Source organism: Loxodonta africana, chromosome 1, assembly GCF_030014295.1.
Source record: "Loxodonta africana isolate mLoxAfr1 chromosome 1, mLoxAfr1.hap2, whole genome shotgun sequence".
Classification (NCBI taxonomy): domain Eukaryota; kingdom Metazoa; phylum Chordata; class Mammalia; order Proboscidea; family Elephantidae; genus Loxodonta; species Loxodonta africana.
Window position 1 is genome coordinate 88,170,160 of NC_087342.1, and position 14,477 is coordinate 88,184,636.

General features: G+C 43.4%; 1 protein-coding gene and 2 pseudogenes across 1 annotated transcript in view; 1 reads left to right on the forward strand and 2 right to left on the reverse strand.

Moving 5' to 3' along the window:
- LOC100656828 (class I histocompatibility antigen, Gogo-OKO alpha chain-like) overlaps positions 1-14,477 on the reverse strand; it is a 120,817-nt gene that overhangs the window by 18,096 nt on the left and 88,244 nt on the right. The gene's annotated exons all lie outside the window — the stretch shown is intronic.
- On the reverse strand, positions 6,449-8,398 carry LOC135227281 (upstream-binding protein 1-like; annotated as a pseudogene).
- LOC135227282 (olfactory receptor 2H2-like) lies at positions 11,836-12,874 on the forward strand (annotated as a pseudogene).

The window sequence follows — 14,477 nt, forward strand, 5'->3', positions numbered from 1 at the left end:
ACCCTCCTGAAAAAAGACTGGGTTATAGAAGACATCAAGGAGGGAATAAGGAAATTCATAGAAAGCAATGAGAATGAAAATACTTCCTATCAAAACCTCTGGGACACAGCAAAAGCAGTGCTCAGAGGCCAATTTATATCAATAAATGCACACATACAAAAAGAAGAAAGAGCCAAAATCAGAGAACTGTCCCTAAGACTTGAACAAATAGAAAGTGAGCAACAAAAGAATCCATCAGGCTCCAGAAGAAAACAAATAATAAAAATTAGAGCTGAACTAAATGAATTAGAGAACAGAAAAACAATTGAAAGAATTAACAAAGCCAAAAGCTGGTTCTTTGAAAAAATTAACAAAATTGATAAACCATTGGCTAGACTGACTAAAGAAATACAGGAAAGGAAACAAATAACCCGAATAAGAAATGAGAAGGACCACATCACAACAGAACCAAATGAAATTAAAAGAATCATTTCAGATTATTATGAAAAATTGTACTCTAACAAATTTGAAAACCTAGAAGAAATGGATGAATTCCTGGAAAAACACTACCTACCTAAACTAACACATTCAGAAGTAGAACAACTAAATAGACCCATAACAAAAAAAGAGATTGAAACGGTAATCAAAAAACTCCCAACAAAAAAAAGCCCTGGCCCGGACGGCTTCACTGCAGAGTTCTACCAAACTTTCAGAGAAGAGTTAACACCACTACTACTAAAGGTATTCCAAAGCATAGAAAATGACGGAATACTACCCAACTCATTCTATGAAGCCACCATCTCCCTGATACCAAAACCAGGTAAAGACATTACAAAAAAAACAAAATTATAGACCTATATCTCTCATGAACATTGATGCAAAAATCCTCAACAAAATTCTAGCCAATAGAATCCAACAACACATCAAAAAAATACTTCACCCTGATCAAGTGGGATTTATACCAGGTATGCAAGGCTGGTTTAATATCAGAAAAACCATTAATGTAATCCATCACATAAATAAAACAAAAGACAAAAACCACATGATCTTATCAATTGATGCAGAAAAGGCATTTGACAAAGTCCAACACCCATTCATGATAAAAACTCTTACCAAAATAGGAATTGAAGGAAAATTCCTCAACATAATAAAGGGCATCTATGCAAAGCCAACAGCCAATATCACTCTAAATGGAGAGAACCTGAAAGCATTTCCCTTGAGAACAGGAACCAGACAAGGATGCCCTTTATCACCACTCTTATTCAACATTGTGCTAGAAGTCCTAGCCAGGGCAATTAGGCTAGACAAAGAAATAAAAGGTATCCGGATTGGCAAGGAAGAAGTAAAGTTATCACTATTTGCAGATGACATGATTATATACACAGAAAACCCTAAGGAATCCTCCAGAAAACTACTGAAACTAATAGAAGAGTTTGGCAGAGTCTCAGGTTATAAAATAAACATACAAAAATCACTTGGATTCCTCTACATCAACAAAAAGAACACCGAAGAGGAAATAACCAAATCAATACCACTCACAGTAGCCCCCAAGAAGATAAGATACTTAGGAATAAATCTTACCAAAGATGTAAAAGACCTATACAAAGAAAACTACAAAGCTCTACTACAAGAAATTAAAAAGGACATACTTAACTGGAAAAACATACCCTGCTCATGGATAGGAAGACTTAACATAGTAAAAATGTCTATTCTACCAAAAGCCATCTATACATTTAACGCACTTCCGATCCAAATTCCAATGTCATATTTTAAGGGGATAGAGAAACAAATCACCAATTTCATATGGAAGGGAAAGAAGCCCCGGATAAGCAAAGCACTACTGAAAAAGAAGAAGAAGGTGGGAGGCCTCACCCTGCCTGACTTCGGAACCTACTATACGGCCACGGTAGTCAAAGCAGCCTGGTATTGGTGCAGCAACAGACACATAGACCAATGGAACAGAATTGAGAACCCAGACATAGATCCATCCACGTATGAGCAGCTGATATTTGACAAAGGACCAGTGTCAATTAACTGGGGAAAAGATAGCCTTTTTAACAAATGGTGCTGGCATAACTGGATATCCATTTGCAAAAAAATGAAACAGGACCCATACCTCACACCATGCACAAAAACTAACTCCAAGTGGATCAAAGACCTAAACATAAAGACTAAAACGATAAAGATCATGGAAGAAAAAATTGGGACAACCCTAAGAGCCCTAATACAAGGTATAAACAGAATACAAAACATTACCAAAAATGATGAAGAGAAACCCAATAACTGGGAGCTCCTAAAAATCAAACACCTATGCTCATCTAAAGACTTCTCCAAAAGAGTAAAAAGACCACCTACAGACTGGGAAAGAATTTTCAGCTATGACATCTCCAACCAGCGCCTGATCTCTAAAATCTACATGATTCTGTCAAAACTCAACCACAAAAAGACAAACAACCCAATCAAGAAGTGGGCAAAGGATATGAACACACATTTCACTAAAGAAGATATTCAGGCAGCCAACAGATACATGAGAAAATGCTCTCGATCATTAGCCATTAGAGAAATGCAAATTAAAACTACGATGAGATTCCATCTCACACCAGCAAGGCTGGCATTAATCCAAAAAACACAAAAGAATAAATATTGGAGAGGCTGCGGAGAGATTGGAACTCTCATACACTGCTGGTGGGAATGTAAAATGGTACAACCACTTTGGAAATCCATCTGGCGTTATCTTAAACAGTTAGAAATAGAACTACCATACAACCCAGAAATCCCACTCCTAGGAATATACCCTAGAGATACAAGAGCCTTCATACAAACAGATATATGCACACCCATGTTTATTGCAGCTCAGTTTACAATAGCAAAATTTGGAAGCAACCAAGGTGTCCATCTACGGATGAATGAGTAGATAGATTGTGGTATGTTCGCGCAATGGAATGCTACGCATCGATGGGGAGCAGTGACGAGTCTGTGAAACATTTCATAGCATGGAGGAACCTGGAAGGCATTATGCTGAGCGAAATTGGTCAGAGGCAAAAGGACAAATATTGTATGAGACCACTATTATAAGATCTTGAGAAATAGTAAACGTGAGAAGAACACATACTTTTGTGGTTACGAGGGGGGGAGGGAGGGAGGGTGGGAGAGGGTTTTTTATTGATTAATCAGTAGATAAGAACTGCTTTAGGTGAAGGGAAAGACAACACTCAATACATGGAAGGTCAGCTCAATTGGACTGGACCAAAAGCAAAGAAGTTTCCGGGATAAAATGAATGCTGCAAAGGTCAGCGGAGCAAGTGCGGGGGTCTGGGGAACATGGTTTTTGGGGGCTTCTATGTCAATTGGCAAAATAATTCTATTATGAAATCATTCTGCATCCCACTTTGAAATGTGGCGTCTGGGGTCTTAAATGCTAACAAGCGGCCGTCTAAGATGCATCAATTGGTCTCAACCCACCTGGAGCAAAGGAAAATGAAGAACACCAAGGCCACACGACAAGTAAGAGCCCAAGAGACAGAAAGGGCCACATGAACCAGAGACCTACGTCATCCTGAGACCAGAAGAACTAGTTGGTGCCTGGCCACAATCGATGACTGCCCTGACAGGGAGCACAGCAGAGGACCCCTGAGGGAGCAGGAGATCAGTGGGATGCAGACCCCAAATTCTCATAAAAAGACCAAACTTAATGGTCTGACTGAGACTGGAGGAATCCCGACGGCCATGCTCCCCAGACCTTCAGTTGACACAGGACAGGAACCATCCCTGAAGACAACTCATCAGAAATGAAAGGGACTGGTTAGCGGGTGGGAGAGAGACGCTGATGAAGAGTGAGCTAATGATATCAGGTGGACACTCGAGATTGTGTTGGCAACTCTAGTCTGGAGGGGGGATGGGAGGATAGAGAGAGAGGGAAGCTGGCAAAATTGTCAAGAAAGGAGAGACTGAAAGGGCTGACTCAAGAGGGGGAGAGCAAGTGGGAGTAGGGAGTGAGATGTATGTAAACCTATATGTGACAGACTGATTGGATTTGTAAACGTTCACTGGAAGCTTAATAAAAGTTATAAAAAAAAAAAAAAAAGAGAGAGGAGAGAAAAAATCAAATCGAAGTGAAGTGGTGTTGGGTGAGCACATTACAGGCTTGAGAGAAAATACGGGAAATACAGACAACACTCCGGAGTTGGTGGTGAGAAGAGAACCATGACCTGATACCCCCCAGTGACAGAGAGGAGCAGTGGGTGAACTTTATTTTTCACCACAGGGAGCACTGCTGCTGCCACATTTCCTCTGGATCCTCCCCTCCCTTCTTAACCATCATTAGTGCCAGTGGCTAATTGTGGGCTGTGGGGCCCCAAATCTTGGTACAATTAACAAGCTTTTTTTCTCCATGTGATTGGAACCCTGGGATCCCTCCCTCCATCACCTCACCATACTTCCCTTTCTACCTCTGGTGCCTCTAGAACTGAGGGTGTTAGCAAAGAGCTCCATAGCAGAGCTCCCTCTGACCCCCCTTGGCCTCACATACACCCAGCAGAGTGATGGTGGTGGGATGTGGTCAGTGCATGGCCTCTGCAGTCAGCCCACCTGGTTCAAGTCTCAGCTCTGCCACTTACTAGTTACCTTCCCAAAACCAGTTATTCATCCCCTGTGTGCTTTCATTTGTTTTTTTTCAGAACAATCAGAGAACATTTATTATACTGAAATGTGTACATCCTACTGTTAATTTTTTAAAGTAGCAAATTTGCTGGCACCGTAATTTGACCTCTTTTACTGGGACAGACTAATGTTCAGTACAACTCAGTGTAGTTTTGAGATTGATGAGCTTTTATTTATGTTTACTTCTAAGATCTGATGAGGAATTCAAAATAGCTCACAGCTTTAAGTGGCATTTACTGTTCCATAAATCTTGAGACCCAGAAAGGAATGCTAAATAGACAAGCAAAACTCTAACACAAGTAAGAGAGAAGTTCCCTTCTTTCCCAAGTGATTGGTACAGAAAACACGTGGCCATACAAAGCAAAGGGGAAATGATGGAAAGGAAAACTGTCCTCCAGTAGGGTCTCCAGGAGTTACAAACATTTTGGAACTGAAGATGGAAATATGATGAGACAGTGCTTCTTTGTATTAAATAATAACTTGCTTTATGAACTAATCATAAAATGTCAGCACTTCTACCTGCTGTATTTAGTCTCCTAGGAGAGATTTTGGACACAAAGTTACTCATTCCTATTTCCCTCTGAACAAAGATGGAGATCAAATAGCATATTCAAGGCCAAAACACCTGGGCAAATGGACAGAGAAACACTATAATTAAAATGGAATTTAAGGTTTTCTTAAAACTTGAATCTGCTACGCCACCGGGCTGAAAAATGCTTGTTGATGAATTTTGAGAAGGTTTTGGCTGAAGGGAGGAGATGATGCGAAAACAGTGGATCCCCTTTGGAATGTATACTGGCAGACAAGCGTTTGATTTTGGGAAAGAGGTCTTCTTTTTTATAGAAAAAGCCTCTAAAGAATAATCAGAATCTTTAGCCAAGATTGTACTAAAGCTCAATATTGGAGGAGTAAGGAATCTTTATGGTACATTTTAGCGTTTGATTTACTACGTCTAGTGTCTGCAGTGTTCCAGGAACAATTTTGTCTTGTTGACAATGAGCCTCCTTAACAGCAAGTCAGAAGCATCAGGAGTAATACTTTTTCCCCTGCTGAGGTCACTTGTTTTCAACGTCTGAGGCAGGGCTTTAAAAATGTTTAAAATGAAAAGTAGGAAACAGAGAAGTGTGGGAGGGGGGAAGCCACATGAGTTTTAAAGGCAGCTGGGGGTTCAAAAGTAGAAAATCAGAAACTAAAATGCTAAAACGGAAGCAGATGCAAAAAGGTTTTCAGTAAAATTGTGACGAAGCAAAAACACAAAAGTCTATGTATCTATTAGGATTTACCCTGATCCTCTCACCAAGCTATTCCTCATAAAGCATTTTCCCTCAAGCCCATCCTTCTGGCTTGACCTTTCCTGATCTGGCATGATCCCATCGACACACGCCTTAGACCCGATTTCCTCCGAGAAGCTGCAGAGCCTCTCTCACCTGGCCACCAGTCTCTTACCAGTGGTTTGTTATCAGCAGGACGCATCTCCACAGACAGGTCCCATCCTGGCTCCACACTGCACTGTCCCCTGCCCACCCCGCCCCTCCAGGTCAGCATAAGTTCCAAGCAATAAAAGCTAAACTGGCGTAGAAAGGTGAATGCCCACACTGAGTTTTTACATTCATTTCCAAACCGTCTACAGTGTAAAAAGAAGCAAAGGCAGCTTCTAGGAACTATATCTACTGGCCTCTGCCAGAGAAGTAGGCAGATCTGTCCAGACCGTGGCCTCCAAGCCGTCTGCGCTCTGTCCCCATGGGCTTTCGCTCACAAGGACCCTTGGCTGTGGCGGTGACAGGACAGTCGCCTCTCATACGGCTCACCTGAAGGTCATCTTGTGTTTTCAATAGGAAATTTTGTACGGTCAAATTCAATCCCACGACTTCTTGGATTCAGTCTTCACACACTTTTAAGGGACTGAATATAGTTCAATCTACATAGGACATCACTTCAAAATTGGGTGGATACCAGCACCATTTTCATCCTTTACTGTGGAGAATAAAAAACTCTCATCTTGAAAGCTCTGAACCTTCTGATCGCTAACAGAAATGTGAATACCAGCGGGGCCCTGCCTATAAATGTGCTTAATTTGGTGCCAAGGAATATTAGACACCAATGCAAGTTTTCGAGCAACTTCCGAGGCAAGCTTTTCTTCCAAGACGATTGTGTGATAAACGTGGGCTGCACCGCTGCCATTCTGGCCTCCACCGCCTGCCGCCTGCTGCTGCCCGGACAGAGGGTTAAGCCGGGCTGAACCGACCTTGACTTCAGTGAAGTGTAGAGCCGAATTCCCTCGGCGGCACCACAAGTCTGTTCTAAGTCCTGTGCGGTCAGTTTTAGTAAGTCGGCATCTGAAAAATTGGAAAACAGTCTTGTGTAGGAAGACAACCGGTTTTCGAGCAGCCATGGCTTTTTCCTGGATTGTGGCTGAAGGCTGAGGTTGCTCACCTGAGGCCTGTGAAACGCCACCTCCTTGATGATCTGGGGAAGAAGGACTGCTGCCTGGGACACTGCAGGTGCCCTCTCGGGGGGAGATGAAAGTGGGCTCTGCGGAAGGACGGTTATTCGCCTAGGCTGTGAGGATATCAGGCCACAGAGAACACTCTATTAGGGGTGTGGTATCCTAGCACAGCTGATAACTTTTCGTTTTCAGGGGCAGTTCTCCTCTCCATTTTCCCTCGGTCTGTTTTTCGCTTTCTGTCTGCTCCCTTAGGCTTCAACACTTTGCTTCGGCAGCTAGCTGAGTGTAGGTGATCCGAGTGTTCCCCATTTTGATTCTGCTTAAAGGTGTCAACCTGGAACCGAAAAGGCACTCCTTTTTCACCCCGTGATTCCGTGGAGTAAGTCCTGTGCTGATGCAGGGCGCCTGAATGAAAGCGGAGGAGCGTTTTGCAGGGTCTCACAGAAATTCATCCGCATTTTACGGGCTTGGGTTTGTCTTTGTGTCAGTTATTCCCACAGACCCTGGGATATCCACCTCGTGAAGTCTGTCTCCTGGGCGGTTCCACTTCCAAGCTCCGAGTTGCTGATGCCCTGTACATTGTAGCCCTCTATCCTGGAATACGGCTGGTATGATGCTCTTTACCAATTTTCCACTCATCTCAGGCATATTTCCCATTTTCCGATTTTCCAGCATCCGAATTGCATGAGGCTGACCTTGATTCAAGTAAGTGAGCGGTTCAGCGTGCCGTCTTACTGCCCGGACATCGCAACGCACATCACATACTGAAAGGGTGGGTGTTCAGGCTCACCATCCAGTGGAAGGCTGGAATCTCCGTGCTTGAAAATGGGCAATGCCAACATCTGGCTCCTGCAGTAGGCCCGGCGCCAGCTCCTGCCCCATGCCCGAGATGCTGGCGTCGAGGTCGTGCACCAACCCGGACTCGATCCCCTTGTCCATCTTGAGCACCAAGGCCACCTTCTCGCCTCACAGCCGCCAGGCCAGCTACATGGCCTCCGTGTTCAGGACCGAGAGGCCGAAGTTCGGGGGGCGCGTCCTGGGGGAGGCCGCAGGTGAAGCCTCCGGAGGCGCGGCAAGCAGTCACCAGTGGCAACCCGGGAGGCGGCCTAGGAGGGAGCGGCCGGAACCCAGCAGGTCAAGCCCGGAGAACCCGGCGACCTGCTGCAGCGGAAGTGGTAGGGTAGCCGGCAGCGCCTCACTCCCACTCGGGCCCGTCCCGTGCCTCCTGCCGCCGCCGCCCTCACCCTGCACCCCGCGCCCCAGCCTGCACCCCCGGACCGTGACCCGCCCGCCCCGGGCTCTGCGGCCCTCCATCCCGGGCCAATCCCGCCGATGCTGCTCGGCCAGCCCGCACTATGGCTCTGCCTCAGGCTCCTGTGCTTTCATTTTTAGCTGATACACAGTAAAAAATAAAATAAAATAATTTTCCACCTCTTGAGGTTGTTGTGAGGGGCAATACACATAAAGTACTTTGAAAAGTGTCTGAGTAGTAAATACTAACAATCACTGCCATTACCTGACATCTAAGCTCTAATCATCTTCAAGGTGTACTGCTCCTCCATCCTCTGCTTGCAGTTGCCACTGTGAGGGTCACCTGGGGCTCCAACCACTTCAGAAGCTCCCTGTCTTGGGGGAGCTCTGGCAGCAAGGCCATGAGAAGATTCTGACTTAATTGTTGTAAGTTACACCTTTATTCTCCTACAGCCCATCAATTTAAAGTCCTCAGTAGTGGAGCCACCAGGAGAACCAGACTTAGAATCAAACAGGATCTAAAACCCTGGCTCTGGACCTTATTGACTGAGTAACCTAGGACAAGTTACTGCACATCTTGAGACTGTTCCTTCTCCTATAAAGTGGGAATAATATCAGCTGCCTTTCAGGGTTGTTGTCAGAACCAAGTATTCAGGGAACTGTTTAGCACAGTGCCTGGTACATAGGAAGCACTCAACAGCTGGTAACTGCTAAAGCAAAAACCTGATTGTCTTCACTGGACTGTAGAGCAGGATTTGGATCTCATTCCCTTGTAGCACTTATTTCAGGCTCTTCAGTGACTAACCAACAAAGAAATGACTGCATGCATAAATATGGAATTAACGGGAAGTAGAAAAAGTAGTGCTTGCCTTTTGTTAGTGTCAGAGAAAAGAACCACCAGGAGAAAGCGCATAAGGAAAAGGCATGTTCTGAAAGACAGACAGCAGGAGAAAACAGAGAGTCAAAACGAAAGTGTAAACTGAAGGGGTCCAGCAATGACATGCAGTGTGAGACACTAAGTTGTCAAGAGAGTAAGGATGTGAGAAATGCATCAGCTGGTAATGAATGAGACATGGCGGGCTATTGTTGAGATCCATAAGTTTAAAAAGAATTAATGAATTAAAAATAATCAGAATAGCACTTACCTCTTCAGGGGGAAAGAAGGAGATGTGACCAGGGAGGAGCACACAGAAGGCTTCTAAGATCCTGGGAACATTTGGATCCTCCCCTCCCTTCTTAACAATCCTTAGGGCCAGTGGCGAATTAATTGTCTCTGGGCTGTAGGGCTGTAGCGCTCCAATTTTTGGCAAGCCGAAGGGACGGGGGCATGTTTATATGGGATTTGAGTCCTGTGTTTCTTCTATAAAATTCATAGATATGTTTTATACCACTCTTTTGTTTGAATAATTAACATTTTTTTTCCTCAAGAAAAAAGTCATATCCTCAAGGGGAAAAGTAAGATGGAGGAAGGAAAGTAGAATGTACACACACACAAGAGGGAGTCCTGGCAAAAAGGGAGATGAGATATAGCTTTTAACACAGAATGGAGATCCTGTGACGGAGAGGTGGTCATGCCATCATTTAAACTTCCAGGACAATTTCTGCCAACGTGACTGCCAACTTGCCTGCCACTCATTCCCTAAATGTCCTTCCTAAGGTTGTCGGTACCCAGAAGAAATTGAGGTCCTGCCTCCAAAGTACAAGGGTGGTTGCCATTTCCCACCCCATCTTCGGGTTGATCTCTACCTTAATGCTGTCTTTCACAACAAAAATCCAGATCACCTCCTCCAGAAGGCTGTCCTTGATTCACCCACCCAGATTGCTTCTCTGTTGTGACAACTCCTCTCACCTACCCATCATCTTTGCATTATTTACTTTTAATTTCTGGGGTCTTGACAATTTTCCATGTATTCCCCTGTGTTTTTCATGTACATAAGCTCACACTCACTCCGGCCTTTCAGTTGCCCCTGGCGAGGCCTGAACCTCTCACTCTATGCTTTGATTAAGGCAGGTTTCAGTGACTAACGACAGGCTGCTAATGAGGCCAGGGTCAGACGCACATGATCTAGATAGGATTTTCTATGGGAAAAACTGACAAAAAGGACATTATTGGGACAAATGGTCACATCACAGTATGGACTATAGAACCAAACAAACCCATTGCTGTCTACTCAATTCTGACTCATACCGACCCTACAGAGTAAAAAAAAAAAAAAAAAAAAAAGACAGGAATATTTTATCAGTGTTAAATTTACTTTATTTAATAACTACTATTTTTTTTATGTTTATATAGGAGCCCTGGTGGTGCAGTGGCTAAGACCTTTGGCTACTAACCAAAAAGGTTGGTAGCTCGAATCCACCAGCTGCTTCTTGGAAACTCTATGAGGAAGTTGTGCTCTGTCCTATAGGGTCACTATGAATCAGAATTGACTAAATAGTAATGGGTTTTTATGAGTATATAACAGAATTTCTGTTTTCTTAGAAGCTCATGCTGAAATATGAAAGAGTGAAGAGGCATAATATGTGCAATCTACTCTCAAATAGCCCAGAATAAGCATAATTGTAGATGTAAACAAAAAGATGGAATGATAAAAAAAAAAAAAAAAACTGCGAAAGTGACAATACCTGATTAATCTGTGTACAGGAGCCTTTAGATTATTCTTGGAAATTTCCTCCAAGCTTGAAATTTTTATATAAAATCTTCTCAAAATTTCATAAATAGTGAGTTGAATTAAGGAAGCATACAAATTCTACTTGAATGTCTCAATTTCAATTCATTGCTTTGCTATTGATGTAATCTTACCTGAACCAGAAAAGATTTTTTTAAAAATCATCTTTTTCGTTTTTACGGCCCATCACCTAAAAAATTTTGCACTTAAAGAGGACAATAAAGATTCCATAAATTGCTGTGTTCTGGGGTCTTACTTTGCTGCATTGCACATAATGTTGAGATTAGGGTTTTGCATTTGTAGAGAAAGCTCTTGTATTTGTTTGGCTCAGTAAATCATAATGACCTTGTTTAAAAAAGACAAAATCACCTTAATGAACTCCCAATGGATAGGGTTACTTTACACAGAGGGAGAAGCTCCTACTTAATCCACACATTTGGTCTACGTCCACCACCCTGAAAATCAGGCAAAAGTAAATAACGCATGAAAGATTCTAGAAAATTTATGCTCCCTCCCAATAGAAAACTAGGCTACAGAAATATTTCTTATTTATGATCAGGAAATTTCATTAAAAGCATTTCTTTATTCATTCTTTCTGGATATACCTAGGAGAATATTCATAACTCCATAGCACTCAAAACAAAATAGCTGATCGTTAACTATCTGTTGAATTAATGAAAACCAAATAATTAATCTCATATTTTGCATCAGCCTTCTTTGTCCTTGAAGAGTAAGTAAGAGGTACCAGTAGGAAATTCCATCTGTTTCCCAGCACACTTGTGGGTTCTTTGATCCCACTACACAGCATTTGATCAGGAGGAACAAGGGAAGAGAAGGAGCTGCTGGACAGTGATGAGCCTGAAAAATGTAGGCTGGGTTAGAAGAGGGAGAAGGGAAATCTGTATGACCTGAAAATACTCAGGGTAGATTCTTATTAAATACATTGGCACACACTCGATGACAGCTCTCTCCTCTCTCTAGGGTCTGAAGGAATAGGCCATGATCAACCAAAGCTCCCCAGGGGGCTTCCTCCTTCTGGGCTTTTCTGAACACCCAGGACTGGAAAAGAGTCTCTTCACGATGGCCTTGACTTCATACCTCCTGACCATGGTGTGCAACACACTCATCTTCCTGCCATCCATGCTGAACCCCAGGCTCCACTCTCCAATGTACTTTTTCCTCTCCAAACTCCCCTTCTTGGATATCTGCTTCACCACAAGTTTTGTCCCCCAGATGCTGCTCAACCTCTGGGGCCCAAAGAAGACCATTAGTTTCCTTGGCTGCTCTGTCCAGTTTTTCATCTTCATGCCCCTGGGGACCACTGAATGCATCCTGCAGACAGCGATGGCCTTTGATTGCTATGTGGCTGTCTGCCAGCCCTTCCACTATGCCACCATCATCCACCCCCACCTCTGCGGGCAGCTGGTGGCTGTCACCTGGGTCATAGGTATGGTCCAAACAGTAGTTCAGACACCACCCACCCTCCACCCTCCACTTAACCTTCTGCCCCTAGGGGCAGATAGATCACTTTTCATGTGAGGTCCCATCTCTAATTCAGCTCTCCTGTGGGGACATCACCTACAATGAGATCCAGATGGTCATTGCCAGTGTTTTCATCTTTATTGTGCCCCTCACTTTCACCCTTGTCTCTTACAGTGCCATCGCCCAGGCAGTGGTGAGAGTTACCTTGGCAAAGGGGAGGAGGAAGGCTTTTGGGACCTGCTGCTCCCATCTCATGGTTGTCATTATCTTCTACAGCTCAGTCATTGCTGTCTACCTCCAGCCCCAAAATTCCTATGCCCAAAAGAGGGGCAAGTTCTTTGGTCTCTTTTATGCAGTGAGAACCCCTATACTTAACCCTCGTGTATAAACCCTGTGAAACAAGCAGTTCAAGAGGTCATTCATGAGGTTGCTGGGGAAGGATGAGAATCCAGGGAAAAGTCAGAGATAGCAGCTTAATGTCCTATCTAAATTAAAAAGTTTCTTCATGCTTTTGTGAAGAAGTTTGAATTCATCAGCACTCTGCCTTCTCCACATACACCTAAGCCATTACGGTGGATCACAGTATGACAACGTGGTATATAAGGGAGTCAAAGGGGTAGAGAGAGAGAAAGAGACAGCTTTAAGAGGAGGAAGGACCTCAATAAGATGCCTTTATCTCAAACATTATCATGCCCGTTGATTTTTAATATTTCTTTTCTTCTCCATCCTGTTTTTACTGCCTTTATAATAGATTCTCTAACCCTCGCATCCCAATTTCTGGCTATACAGTTTCTCTTCAGTTGTATCAGTGTAATGAAACAGCTCCACCACAGCACCCTGGAGACCTTGCATGAATCCACATAGCCCACACAAGCAAAGCTTGAACCCCAGCCAATCTGAGACTTGGCAGGATGCCCGTGAACCTCCAGGAATGAGGAGTTTCCACATGGACAGCTCTATCTTCTCTTTATATCCCCTGAGAAGCTATCATGAGACACTTTCTCATTTCCTCCCAGGTTCTGATAAGGAATGAGGCTTTCTGCCCCATGCCCCTTGTGAAATAGCTGCAGAACATAATGAGACTTAGCTACAGTCTAGATTGACTCGTGAGCAGTGAGATATCCCACAACACGAGTGGCAGTCATATGGACCCTTTTGTATTAATGCCATCCTTTTTAGTGTGGGGAGCAAGGACTCAAGAAGCTAGCACCTTTGGCTTCTCTTCCTTTTGCTTTTTATGTAATATTGATGTTGTTAACTGTTGCTGAGCCCCCAAATTGTGGTGACCCCATGCACAACAGGATCTGACCATTGTAAACTGTAGGGATTTCACCGGCTGATTTTTTGGAAGTAGATACCCAGGCCTTTCTTGCACGCAAGTTATAAGTTGTCTGAACTAAAAGTCACTTATTGTACCTTTACCAGCAAATCAGCCAGAAGGTGGCCTTGCCTTGCCTGTCATGTATGTGCTTGACCATCATCACCATCTCTCTAGCCTCATTTCCAGGTCCTACCATGTCTTCTTTCCTTCTTTCTCAAGGTTCTTTCTCTCCACTTTCTCCTCTTACATTGATTCTGTTTTGCATGTCTTTCTCCTTTTCTTCTTTAAGTAACAACCGGAAGGAAGAATGAACTGAAACTGGGTATGTATATAATCTCATCTGAATACACACATTGGTAGCGAGCCTTCTATACTCCACATGGTATGATAAACTATTAATTTTAAATAGACTGTAAAAAGTTAATTTATTTATATTGTAATACCTAAAGCATCCACACACACAAAAAAACTATAGTGACATATGCAGAATGGCAGCATAAAAAAGGACCTCTAAAAATTATCTCCTCCATAAAAGCAGTAAGAATGCCCAAAGCATGATTTAACATTTCGTGCATTTTCAATAAGGCCTCAATCATGACTACATAATGAAACTACTGAAGGCTCTGAATGCAGAGGCTCTGAGAGCTTCCTGGTTGGCAGAGGGAGGGTG